Genomic DNA, 14,515 nt, shown 5'->3' on the forward strand with positions numbered 1-14,515 from the left:
TCAAAGATCGTACTTCAAGAAGGAAGGATGCACTCAACTGGTGTTCTCTATTAACGTTGAAAGAAACCTTCACTTACCTCAAGACGTTTCCAACATTATATTTTTTTCTCCCTTTTCAGACACTGGGTTAGTGGAGCCAAAATGAGCGGAGCGGGTGCTCACCCCGTGATGATGCCCTGGGCATTCTGACACCTTCCACCGTGGTATCAAGACACCGTCCCCGACCGGAGACCTGCTGGGCCACCCTGATAGCGGCACCCCGGAGTTGGAGCTCGCACAGGCACGTCCTTGGACAAACTGGTTGTGGCAGGTGAGCAGTCAAGCCTCGGCGCGCAGGAGCTGCAACTGAGCACAGAGCGGAGACAGGGGCGCAGCAGCCTGGGTGCACAGGTGCAGGCAAGCGATGTTGCCATAGATAATAATGTCATCTCTGGCCTCATTCATATCTCTGTTTCATTTTAAGGACTTGCTGGACCGCACTCTTTTCCGTGGACCCCAGCGTCCCAGACACACGGGTGACAGGAGGTGAACAGTGAGGGCTGGGTGCAGTAGGCCGGCGCTCTGTCTCCTCCTCCCTCTGTTCTTTTCACTCTCCCTCCACCCACTCGCTCTCTGTCTCATTCTCACCTTCCTCCGTTCATTCTCACTACCTTTCTTTTTCTCTTAGACATGGCACACATACATATGTTTCTTTTTTGTCTTGCACGTTTTGTACGCTGCTTCCGGAGGAGTCCCACCCACTTCTGTCATGTTTTACTGTTGTTCGAATAAAGTTACATTTACATTTATTTGTGTTGTGTTAATAAAAGTTATTTTTTTTTTACCAATAAATAACTGTGTATGGGTCTTCTTCTTCTGACAACACTTGTCTGTAGTTTGTGAAAATCGGCGGTGGATAGTAGGTTATAAGGGAAATTGTTTAATTTTCCGGTGCACCTACCAAATATAAACTAATATATTACATAAATGAAGCCTGGGTAATTGTACAACGGCAAGAGTTCTATGAGTGTATCACTTTATAATACCATGAGTACTGCCCGTGTGATTTCAGAACCAATAAGGCACTGCCTAGGGCCAACAAGACTTCAAGGACTGGCGAGGCCCACCCTGCATATTTAAATAAAGCCCCGGAGGTTGTCTTGAGTTGGCCTCGGAGCCCCACAATACCCGGGGAGGTGTCGATCCCCCAGTCTGCGAAACGTCTCTGTGCCCTCCCGCGCCTAATTTACATGTGAGATTAAGATCCCCAGTGCTGCAGAGACCCCGCAATATAATACTAGGATTGGTCCCGGAACATTACCCACCAGTGAGCTCATTTAAATGAACGGGTGAAACCCCGCTTCTTTCGTTTTTTCTTCATTTTTACCATCCAGTTCCCCTTTATTGAAACGATACAAGGTTTTCCTCCTCTCGCTTCAACAAGGCAAACAAGAATTTACTATCACAGGGTGCAAGCAGTGCTCCCGCTCTGTAATAGAAAACATAAATGTCCCGTGCTTGCACACCCCGGGATGTTGTATGACCTGCGCCTGGGAGGTGGCGCTCCATGGGACCATGATGCTTTGTTTAATGCATAACTACAGAATTAGTATAAACGCATACTAACACAACTTGCACACGAGTGGTACAGCAACCAGAGTTTAGTGAAGAGGCAGAGAAAGCCCAAAATCAAAAAATATAAATCCTACCAGAGGTAGGATCACATAGTTCGATCAGCAGACGACCCTGGGATGAGTAGAAACAGATTCAGCAAGAAAACGGGTCTTCAGCACAACGCAAGCAAGCGCAAAATCTTGGCGAGTGCTGCCTTCTTTTCACCTTCTCAAGCTCGTCGCCAAATTTATGTAGTGAACAGGAAGACAGCAGTGGATCCGATAAGTAGATTTATTGCAGGAAAAGAAGACAGTTTAAACAGCCACCAACAGGACCAGACAAGGCATCCGTCTTCTCCAGCACCGTATAACAACTCCCCAAGATTCTCCTCATGACAGCCCTACATTCTAACATTACATACTTACATTATAGTATCATTACATACTAACATTGTACTATGACTTACATTGAAATAGTACACTGAGCACATCACTTTACAGCAATGAGCTCACGATTTAATCCCCTTTTATTCAGACCAGTAGGGATGAGCAGTTCACTTCCCACTCCCTCTATAGTATAAACGCATAGTTATACTACAGCGGCCAGTATGCTACAGCGCCCACTGCCCATCACTTTACAACAATCAGCTCGGTTTGAGCCCCGAGTCTTCACACCGGTAGGCGTAGTACTTCGCTTACCACTTCCAGTATAGTATAAACGCATGGTAGAGCTCAGTAGTTTGCTTCCCACTCCCTGTATGGTATAAACGCCTACTAACACTACTTCCACAGGTATCCTACAAACACCAGAGCACATCACTTTACAGCAATGATCTCCCGGTTTAGGCTCTAGGTTTCATACCCAACTGTAGCAGCATCTCATCACCATGTCACTCTGAGCAACACCGCACTTTCAGACCGGTAGGTGTGACTACTTTGCTTTCCACTCCCCCACAGAGGTTACAGTGCTCCTATGCTCCTGTTTTCTACTCTTTTCACCCTTTTTTCCCCTTACTCGCTTCCACGGAATCACAAAATGGCGGCCAACACTTCCTAGTTGCAACCGCTCGCAACGCTCTCAACCAATAAGCAGCAAGCTTGTGTCGCCTCAGCCAATCAGATGGCAGAATTCCCAAATATCGATATCTGTAAATTTCGATATTTCTCAAAAGCTACTGAACGGATTTACACCAAATAAACAAAAGCGTACTTTCTAGACCAAGACCCCTCTCCCTGCCAAATCTGGGGTAATTCCGTTCACCCGTTCGACATGTAGCCTTGTCTAAAGTTTCCAATGGAAATTGCATGGAGAAAACACGTTTTGGGACCCCCCCTTTTTTCTCGGCCACCTCCTTGACGATTCACCCCCAAACTTTCAACAAAGGAGCTGATATGAATAAAGAATTAGTTTGGAAAATTTCATGAAGATTCAAACGACGCCAAAGTTATAAGCAAAACAAAAAATGCTCTTCCTATGGAAACTTGGTCCTAACTATAACTACCTACTGGCGACCGCCAGTAGGAGACATATATATATATATATATTCACAGAAAAAACCATAGGTTTCAGGCACGTTATAGTTAGGAATTAGCATTTAAAAAACCTCAGAAATTCACTGAAAAAACCATAGGTTTCAGGGGTGTTATAGTTAGCTGGAGTTTTCACTTGTACAAAACCATTGAAATTCCCCCGTTATAATTAGTTCAGCTAACTATAACTCGCGCGCCCGCAATGCACTGCTGATGACGTCACATATTACATCACTCATGACATGGTCAATGACATCACTCATGACATCACTGATGAGATCTCAAATGACATCACTGATGACATCACTGATGACATCATCCAGTGAATGTGTGTTTTTCTGAAAATTAAATATGTTTTATATATGTATATCTCAAGGTCGATGGAAGAATAAATGGGTATATAAGTGTCTAAATGGATGATTTGTTTTTGAAAAATTGATTGTGTAACTGACTGATTAAGTGTATCATAGTCAATACATGGCTTAGTGAGTAATGTTTAAATATGTAGATATCTGTATCAGTCTCTCACTTTGTGTATAAGTGGCTGCATGGGTTGGTGAGTAGCTACATGGGTGTCTATATAGGTTCTTAGTTGTTTTTTTGTCAGTCTGAGTGTCTCCATGGTTCGGTGAGGGGTATTACGTAGTGCATAGGTGCATGAATGAGTGGCTCACTGTTTGTATGTGTTGAAGACAGCATGTGTGCAGGACTGTATGGGTGGATGAGTGTGTGCATGGGTGTGTTAGTGAGTGAATGTCTGTCTCAATAGTGTCTTTATGAGTAACTACATATGTTTTAAACTAGTATATGTGACTATTGGTGTATATAAGTGAGTATATGTGAGAGTGAGAGATTGAAAGAGTTCCTGTATGAATAAGTATGTGTTTCTATAAGTGATTGTTTAAAAGACTAAGTATGTGTAAGTTTCCGTAGAAGTGTGGTGGTGTGTGTATAACTGTATATGCAAGTAAATGTATGTTTGATTCTTTATTAGCATGAGTGACTATGTGTGTGAGTAACTCTATGGATGAATGGCATTGTGTAACAGGATGTATAGGTGTATGAGTACATATGATGAGTGAGTACATGTATGAGTGACTGTATAGGACTGTTGGTGAATGAGTGGATGTGTATGTGGATCTTAGAATTACTGAAGAGGTTGTTGTAACTGGTATTGGTATGCCCATTGTTTTGAAAATTTTAGTCTATTTTTGAATGTGTGTATCAAAGGTTATATTAGGGTGAGAGGAGGTCTGCCACTCTATCACAAGGATGATGTCATCAGTGATGTCATCAGTGATGTCATTTGAGATGTCATGAGTGATGTCATGAGTGATGTCACTGACCATGTCATGAGTGATGTAATATGTGACGTCATCAGCAGTGCATTGCAGGCGCGCGAGTTATAGCAAGCTGAACTAACTATAACGGGGGAATTTCAATGGTTTTGCACAAGTGAAAAGTCCAGCTAACTATAACACCCCTGAAACCTATGGTTTTTTAAGTGAATTTCTGAGATTTTTTAAATGCTAATTCCTAACTATAACGTGCCTGAAACCTATGGTTTTTTCTGTGAATTTCAAAGGTTTTTTAAATGCTAATTTCTAACTATGCCTACAGAGATAGGACATGTGAAGAAAGAAGAAAAAATGCACAGAAAGAAAAAAAAGAAGTGCAGAAAGAAGCAACAGAAGTCCTCAAAGACGAAGAAAAGTGCAGGAAGAAGGATAACGTGCAGAAAGAATAAAAAGAAGAGCAGAATCATCCTGTACCCTCAACTTTTTCAGACGGATACTGGTGGTAACTGAGTCTGACTAACCAGTCCTAGAGCCAGTGCTATGTTAAAAGACACTTAGAATACAGTGAAAACACCTACATACACTAGGGAACATTATACGTTGGGGTCCCCCTGTGATTAGCATGACCTCCTCTGTAAGCCCCTAGTATATAATAGGGCAGGGGGATTAAAACTACCTCTTAAAACAGGCCACAGGGCGTTTTTGCACACGTTAACTCAGGCCCCGTCCCCTCCCTTCACCACTGTGTAAACACGCCCTGTGTCCGTTTTTAGTTGGGAGATTAAGTTAATTTGAATCCTGAGGGTCCCTAGGGTCAAACTAGACCACTAGGTACCTCCAGTAAGCGCCACAGAGCTGCGTTGCAGAGAGGTGTAAAAAGGGGCTTGGCCTCAGAACACCTGTCTGCAGCGCAGCTCCCTGGCGCATACTGGAGATGCCTGTTGGGCTAGTTGGCCCTCAGGGACCCTCAGTATTGAAGAGGAATTAATTCCCCAACTTACAATTTGCCAGGGGGCGCGTTTGCAGAGTGCTGCAAGGAGGGGGCGTGGCCTCCGGCACGATGCCAGTCTTATTTATTTTAATTTTTTAAGAAGGGGGGCTGTGTGGTTCCCCTTCTTATTCTAATTTATTGGCCCTGATGACCCCATCCCCCAGGGCCTGTCTCCTAATTATATTGTTTTGACCCCAATCCCCAGGGCCGGCCACTGTTTTTTATTATTTTTAAAAAATATATATTTATAGACACACCTAGGACATGCTGGACAAACCGTACGTACCCATCACCATGACAATTTGCGTGATATTCATTAAAAGACGACTATGCATACAATGAATCCACGTGGAATGTATTTACACCACTAGTGAAGCTCTGACATGTCTGATGCCCTACCGTGCCTAATCCCGGTAGACACCCTTGTCGTTTATTTATACAAACATGGGTAGCTATTGATGGGCACATTTAATACACATGCACACCAAGCCATTCAAAGGGGATTTGACAAAAATTAGACCAAAACTATGCAAGAAACCCCCCTCACGGTTAATAAAACACACATCCACTGCCGGATGTGTAATACTTTTTATTTTACTCTCTGGAAAGGGGACGAACATCACTTGAGAGTCACAGCGCGCTCCTGGCAGAGCCCAATGCTGTGTTACACCCACCATTGCCTGCTGAGTGCCACACACCTCTGTGTTGTATTCCACTAGCTAGTGCATATGCTACGACACTCGCTAGCCCATGTGCACTGTAACACCACCCCGTGAATATGTCATGCCACACTTGTCTTCGCACGGGTTATATTGCCCCATCTAACGTGCCTTCCTCGATGCCTATGTTATAACGCACAGTGCTATGCCATACATATTACAATCTGGGATCCATATCTTTGTCACAGTGCATATGCAACGTTACACTCCCCAGCACATATTTTATATTACAACTTTAGAGACTAGTTAGGTTACACAACACTGCCCTGTGCATATTACACTCCAAGGCGCATATCGCATAGCACGCGCTAGTGCCTGTGCTATCACGCGCTCTTCAATGAATCTGTAATTGCGCACAATATATTGCATATTATATTTCACGCCGGTTTATCTTATATCACACTTTTTGGTGCATAGTTTATACCATACACTATATCTAGTTTTCATTTTCAATCGTGCTCTCAGGACTATGTTCTATATAACACTGTGTTCACCTACCCTTTTCACGGGCATTACATTTTGCGATAGGGGGTGGAGGGTCAGGGGGTGTTTCTGCCAAGTGAGCCCGGAGTCACAGTCACAAACGTCCTCTTCCTGAATAAAAGTGAGATTATGCTGCATACTTGTTCATATTTGAAGTAGTTCGCACAGACACACGTTTTAAAAACAATAAAGTTCCTAATGCCCGCCTTCTCTGAACAGTTAGCTTGCTGCCCCATCCCCCTCCTCCCTATCCTCTGTTGTGTGAATCCATGGACTAGCCTCCTCCCTCCTGCCATGCATGGTCTGATGTGCTGCCACTGCCCTCAATTTAGTATGATGTACCAGTCCACTCCTCCTGCCCTCCATTGCCCAATTCTATGCCCCATCATTGACCTCCTGCTTAGCCTCTGTGCTTAGCTTCCTGCCCCTATTCTCCTTCCCCCTGCCCTCCGATGTCTTTGTGCATGCCCCTGCTCCATCCTTTTTGCCCACCATGTTCCATGGACCTGCCACTCCTATCTACTCTGAGTGTTCTGTTGAGCTGCCACTCCCCTCCCACCTGCCTAGCATTGTCAGATGACTGTAACCTGTCCCCGCCACCTCCACCCTGCCTGTCCACATGCCATGCCCCTATCCTCGTCCTCCTGTCCTACATGGTCCATTGTACTGCCACACCCTTCTGCCCTCCCTGGTCTGTTGTGCTGCAACTGCTCCTCCTGCCTGCCCCGTGCGGTCTGTTGTGAGGCCCCTTCCCCTGAACTTTGTCTGTGCACAGGTCCTGACCCTCCCTTCTATCCTCCATCGTCCTTTGTGCATGCCCCTGCACCCTCCTTCTTGCCCATCATAGCCATTGTGCTGCCACTAACCCTCCCACTTGCCATGCATGGTCTTCTGTGCTGCCATGGCCCCTCCCACCTTCCCTCCATGGTCTGTGTGTATGCCATCACAGTCTCAGTGTTGCTCTTCATGGTGTGTCTTGCTTCTAGTGCCCATCCTGCCTGACCTCCATGGCTATCTTGCTGCTCCTGCCCTGCCTCCTTGCCCCCAGCCCTCTGTTTACATGTGCAGACCCCTACTCCCTCCCTCCTGGCTTGTCTGTTCCATTGTAATGCCCCTCATCCGTCCCTCCTCCCCTTTATGGTCTGTTATGCTGCAGCTTTCTCTCCTGTCTGTCCATTATGGTCAGCTAGCTACAATTGCCTCTTGCCCCTTTGTTCTCTGTTATCCATGTGCATGGTCCTGTTCCCTCCCTCTTGCTTTCTATGGATTGTTGTGCTGCACTCCCGTCCCGCATGCCCTGTGTGGTGTATTGTGCTGCTGCAAACCCTGATGCCTGCCCTGCAGGGTCAGTTTGGTGCACCTCTCCATGTCCCTCCTGTCCTCTGTTATCCAAGTCCATGTCCCTACCCCATTTCCTTCCATGATCCAATGTACCATACTTGCGAACATTTTGAACTTGGTAAGAGGGAGATTTTGAAAAAAAACGGAGGTATTGATTTTCCCCTTTGAGTTACATTGAAAAAGAGGAGATTGTAGACAGGAGACAGATCAAATAAAGCCCATTTGAGCTTAAAAACATTGGACGTTTCCTGGCTGAATCGGGTCTGTTGGCATGTATGGTTGTACTACCATTGCCTCTTCCTTCTGCCCACAATGGTCTATTACTTTGCCACAGCCTCTCTTGCAAGTCCTGTATTGTTGGTTTGTTGCCCCTGCCCCCCTTTCCACTGCCCTCCATAGTCTGCTGTGCTGCCACGGCCCTTCCTGCCTGCTCAGTGTGGTTAAATTGTTGCCTTTGCACCCTCCTACCTGCCTTCAATTTTCAGAGTCCGTGCCCCTGGCCGCTGCCTCTCAACAGTATCCTAATGAACCACTAGATTGCTAACATTCTATATTTATTACAAAAGTGTGGAACGCCTGACGTCATCTTGATGTAATCAAAACTGTAATACCTAGAGCATTTCCTTTAGAAATTACATATATGAGAGGGTCTTATTGGCATCAAAATTATGGTTAGTGCTCTAAAAGACTAAAATAAGGACATATTTTCTGAGTTTTCAAATAGCGACAAAGCACTTTTAAATTATTTGTTATCTTTATGTTTTTTTATCCAGTTGACCACTTGATTAAATGTTGCACTTAGGGGAGAGGATGTGGTGTTACTTCCAGAACTGCAGACTTTGCAACTGGGGAACCAGGTTGGAGTTTCTGCTTCAGCTCGACATTCTGTGATTCTGGTCAAATCACTTAGTCTCCCCATGTCTACAACCAAAATTAATTTGTTCTTGTGTGATGTAACCAATGCTCATGTAAAGCACTCCAATACCTGACAAGTCTGCACTATATAACACTGCAAAAACACAAAATAATAAGTGTTTTGCACACTTCTGTCATTGGGCTATATTTGGGCTACATCTGGGTGATTTTGGGCTACATTTGGGCTCTTTTGTCTCCGGTGGCCATCTTGGGAGATTTATTTGTTTTGAAGTTTCCTAATTTCCTCATGTACTGCTGTCTCCTCAGTAGGAAATGCTTTCAGTTTTTTTACTTTGATTCCATCATGAAGGTATTCAGATATGTCACACATTTGCCATAAATTCTGAATGTTAGCACTCTAGTTGCTCATTAGATCACTGTAGTAAAACTACTGTTCACCATGGAAGTCTGCTCCTGGTATTAAAAGTGCATGTTTCCGTCTGCATGTCAGAATTTTTTTATGAAATAGAAGAGGATTTGAGAAGTCACTCAAAATGTGCCCTCATTTTCTTTCTTCAGCATTAATCATAATTTCTATGGCAAAATGAACCCCCTCATTGTGTTCTTTTTAAATTAAATGTTTTAAGTGTTACCAGTTTATTCCAATCAAGATGGCTTCAGGTGTGCCATACTTTTGTCATAATTTAGACAGTAAGCGCTCTAGTTGTTTTTAAGAACACTCTGGGACATTCTGTCATTGGGCTATACTTGGGCTACATCTGGGTGATATTTGGGCTACATTTGGTCTCTTTTGTCTCTGGTGGCCATCTTGGGAGACTTATTTGTTATGAAGTTTCCCAATTTCCTCATTTACTGCAGTCTCCTCAGTAGGAAATACTATGTTTTTTACTTTGATTCCATCAAGAAGGCATTCAGATGTGTCACACATTTGCCATAAATTCAGAATGTTAGCACTATTTTTGCTCATTAGATCACTGTAGTAAAGCTACTGCTCACCAGGGAAAACTGCTGCTGGTATTGAAAGTGCATGTTTCAGTCTGCATGTCAGAATTTTTTAATGAAATAGAAGAGGATTTGAGAAGTCACTCAAAATGTGCCCTAATTTTTCTTTCTGCAGCACTAATCATACTTTTTATGGAAAAATGAACCCCCTCATTTTGTTCCTTTTTAAATTAAATGTTTTAAGAGTTACCACTTTAATCCAAGCAAGATGGCTTCAGGTGTGCCATATGTTTATCATAAGTAGGACTGTTAGCGCTCTAGTTGTTCTTTGGAACACTCTGGGAAGCTGCAGTAGAACACAAAGGAATCAACTGACAGTCTCTGCCCTTGTTGGATGTACATGTTTTACTGAGAATGTCAGACTTCATTCTCACATGACTGAGAAAGATAATGTGAATTTACAGAAAATAAGCTCTCAGTTTAGCTTATAGATCACCTTCCAAACCTCTGTGGGAAAAGCATGAGAAAATATTTTTCTCTCAATCATGATATCCCAGCAGAAGGCTTTTTCACATGGTGAAATCACCTTAGAACATACCACAATTCCTAAAATGAGTATGGTACCATCAACAAATGATTTATAATGTAACTAAAGTCTTAAAACCTTCTATTAACTGCAATGCTTTTTAATGAGGTGCTATCATGTATATTGGTCCCAAGATGGCTGCCAACACTTCTTGGATGAAGTGCTGACAGCCAATCAGATCTCAGGATGAGATGTGTGGTTAGGCTCCGCCCACATATATATATGATTTTACTTTTGATTTTCTCAGGAACTACTGAACAGATTGACACCAGACCTGCAAAAGGCACTTCCCTGACCTGAGGACTACCTCTCTGCCAAATTTCAAGTAATTCTGTTCAGCCGTTCGGGCTGTACCTTGGACTAAAGGTCCCTATGGAAAATTGCATGGGGAAAATGCGTTTTGGGACCCCCCTTTTTTCTCAGCCCCCGCTTGACGAATCCCCCCGAGACTTTCAGGGTAGGAGCGGAGTGGAGCGCCCCACCTATTTTGAAAATTTCGCGAGGATTCGTCAACCGGCGCCAAAGTTATTCCAAATAGAATGTTGCGGGTTTCCTATGGAAACACGGTCCTAACTATAACTATCTACTGGCGACCGCCAGTCGATTATATATATATATATATATATATATATATATATATATATATATATTCACTGAAAAAACCATAGGTTTCACACATGTTATAGTTAGCGGAAATTTTACTGATAAAAAACCAATGAAATTCCCCCGTTATAGTTAGTGCAGGCAACTATAACTCACGCGACCGCAATCCTCTGCTGATGCTAATACTGTATTTAGACACTTATTTGCCCATGTCTTCTTCCATACATTTTTAGCTATACATATATTACAAATATTTTTTTTTCATAAAGACACATATGTCATCAGCAGAAGATTGCGGTCGCGTGAGTTATAGTTGCCTGCACTAACTATAACGGGGGAATTTCATTGGTTTTTTATCAGTAAAATTTCCGCTAACTATAACATGTGTGAAACCTATGGTTTTTTCAGTGAATTTGCAAGGTTTTTTAAATGCTAATTCCTAACTATAACGTGTGTGAAACCTATGGTTTTTTCAGTGAATTTGTATGTTTTTTTAAATGCTAAGTTACTTTACGCAATTAGTGGCGTGCGCGCCCACTTAACGCAGTTCGTTCCGTGCGCGCGGTGCGCTTCGCGCACCGCGCGGCCACTTTACGCAGTTAGTGCCGTGCACGCACGGTGGGCACGCGGTGCGCTATGCGCACCGCGTGCCCACGTTACGCTAGATGGGCCATGTACGCACGATGCGCTTCGCGCACCGTGCGCACATGGAGGACATATGATGCACTTCGTTTTGAAAGGTAATATTTTAATTTTTCGTATATTTTATAAGCCATGCACAAATGGTGCCCTTCGGGCACCATTTGCACACGGGGTGGAGAGAGTGTGGATAATTTTTTTTTTTATTATTATTTTTTTAAATATTTTAGTTTATCTCATCTCTAATAAGCCATGCACAATTGATGCCCTGCGGACACCAATTGCACACGGGGTGGAGAGTGTGTGGATAATTTTTTTTTTTTTTTACATTTTTTATCCCGCGTACGGTAAGCGTAATCGGCGAAATTACCGAAAAAATAAAAATTCCGTTTTTATCCTTGGGGGATCTTTGGGGACTCCCTCAACATGGCTATGTGTGTGGGAGCTGTCTAAACAGCCCCTTTACATGTTTTTGGGCTTTATATTTTAGAAATCACTCTCAGTGCGAGAGAGAAAATGGCGGCCGCCGCTTCCTGGTTTCGGCCGATTCGAATGTTTACTAAGATCTAAGAGCCAATCAGAATCGCGCTCGCAAACGCCACCGTACGCGTACGGTAAGCGTACCGTAAGCGCACCGTAAGCTGGCTCAGATATATATATTGATTTAAAGGCTATTTTCTCAGAATCTACTGAACAGATTTACACCAAACCTACAAAAGGCACTTCCTTGACCTGAGGACTACCTCTCTGCCAAATTTCTAGTAATTCTGTTCAGCCGTTCGGGCTGTAGCCCTGTCTAAAGGTCCTATGGAAAAATGCATGGGAAAAACGCGTTTTGGGACCCCCCTTTTATCTCAGCCCCCGCTTGACGAATCCCCCCGAGACTTTCAGGGTAGGAGCGGAGCGTAGCGCCCCACCTATTTTGAAAAATTCGCGAGGATTCGTCGACCGGCGCCAAAGTTATTCAAAATAGAATGTTGCGGATTTCCTATGGAAACGTGGTCCTAACTAGAACTACCTACTGGCGACCGCCAGTAGGTAATATATATATATATATATATATATATATATATATATATATATATATATATATATATATATATATATATATATATATATATATATGTTTAGAATAAAAAGTAAAACTGTATGGAGGAGCTTTCAGAAGTTGCGGCTAAAAATATCAAAAGACTGTCTCGTAGGTGGTTCCCCAAGTCAGACTATGACTGTCCAACAAAAGTGAAAAGATCACATGTACTGTAGAAGGCGATCAGTTCCAAAACGGCATCCGCACCCCTTCCTCCAAAGAGGATTGACATCCCGTCAAGCAACGCGAATGAACAGCAGTGCTCCTCATGACCCTGTATGTCGAGGAGCATTAGAGGGCAACCTGCGTGAAATTCGAGGACACTGCTGTAAGAGGTGCTGCGCAGAAGCACAGATACTCAAACAGCCAGAACTCCAAGATTAGCAGCATACATCAAGCGGTCATCCCTTGAACAGTCCTGGTCGTGAGCCAACAACAGACCCATCAACAGGTCATAATCCAGGTCAAAGAGAGATGTATTGGAGAGGCATATATCCAGGGCCCAATTGAAGGGGCACCGGCAACAGTATAACACAGGTTTCACGCAGGTGAAGTAGGCGTAGCGGAAGTTGAGACGATAACTAATGCCCGAAGTGGCTAACGGCAAGAATCCAAAAAGCCGCTGTATTCGTTCACGGTACAGCCGCAATTATACAGGGCTAGGCTGAACCACAGGACAGGCAGCCATTACGTAGCAGGCAGAAAAGAAGCAATCCACTGCCAACCACCAAGAGCACCAGGGGAAACCCACCAAAGGAACTGGAAAAAATTGAATAAATAAAAACAGATATAACACCAAACATAGTCTGAAATGATGACACCAGGCTGGATCCCACAAGTTTTACAATATGAGCTAGGCCTTCAGTGTCCGATGCATTTAATATATTTGGTGTATTAAATCCTCAAAATGGAGTGGGAGATTTGTATTCAGCATTGACTGAATTTCACTTGAAGTTCTAGCCACCTGCAATTCGAAGGTCTTCCTAGCAGATGTGAGAGTGACTTTTTTTTTTTTTTTTAAATAGCGCTTGAGTATGCTTAACTTGTTGAAGTCTGTCTTTAAAGTTGGTATTGAAGGCCACAGCGAGGTATCAACAACTCCCTGTGGGGGTGGAAAGAGAACATTGCTGCAACATGTAACTCGTTGTGAAACCGTTACTATATACAGGATGCCTGCCCGTAAGCCGTAGCAATTATGGTTATTCAGGATAAGATAACTATAGTTACAAAGTAAAGTTAGCTTGGGAATTAACGCAGGTACTGGAGTCCCTTATAAAAAACAGGCCAAATTAGGGGCCTACCGTTTGAAAGCGCCGTGCAATTTAACTTGTTTACATATTAAGGAATGTCCCACGGTAGACTAACAGTTCTCCCCTGTAAGGAACACTTCCTTCTCCAGTTGACAGCGGAATTAAAAGGATAACAACCACAATTCATGGAGAAAAGAACTACCAAGCGGTTCGTACCTTCCAATCGGATAATGCTTCACGCATGCTGAGCATTGGAACAAGGAAATAGGTAATGATATAACCCCATTTATTAACCAGACCGACGATTCGGTCTCAGCTACAGTGAAAGGTAAATGATCTACCTTTTCAATGTGTAACATAGTATAAGTTGCGTCCTTCATAGACATAAGCTTCTGTTGATCTGTCAGATTAAATGGTTAAAAAAAAGCAGAATCATTCAAATAAACCCATGGAACTTTTCCACTTTTGAACGTTTGCAATGTCCAACTAAACTGCATTACAGACTGTATCTGATTTTGACCATGGAGTAGCACAGATACATCATTTTGTACGATATCAATCACAGATCAGACAATATT

At 43.3% G+C, this 14,515-nt stretch overlaps 1 protein-coding gene across 2 annotated transcripts in view; it reads right to left on the reverse strand.

The window, feature by feature from the left end:
• TDRD1 (tudor domain containing 1) overlaps window positions 1-14,515 on the reverse strand; it is a 1,654,170-nt gene that overhangs the window by 1,223,604 nt on the left and 416,051 nt on the right. The window lies entirely within an intron of this gene.

The sequence above is a fragment of the Triturus cristatus genome, chromosome 1_2 (genome assembly GCF_964204655.1).
Source record: "Triturus cristatus chromosome 1_2, aTriCri1.1, whole genome shotgun sequence".
Taxonomy (NCBI): Eukaryota; Metazoa; Chordata; class Amphibia; order Caudata; family Salamandridae; genus Triturus; species Triturus cristatus.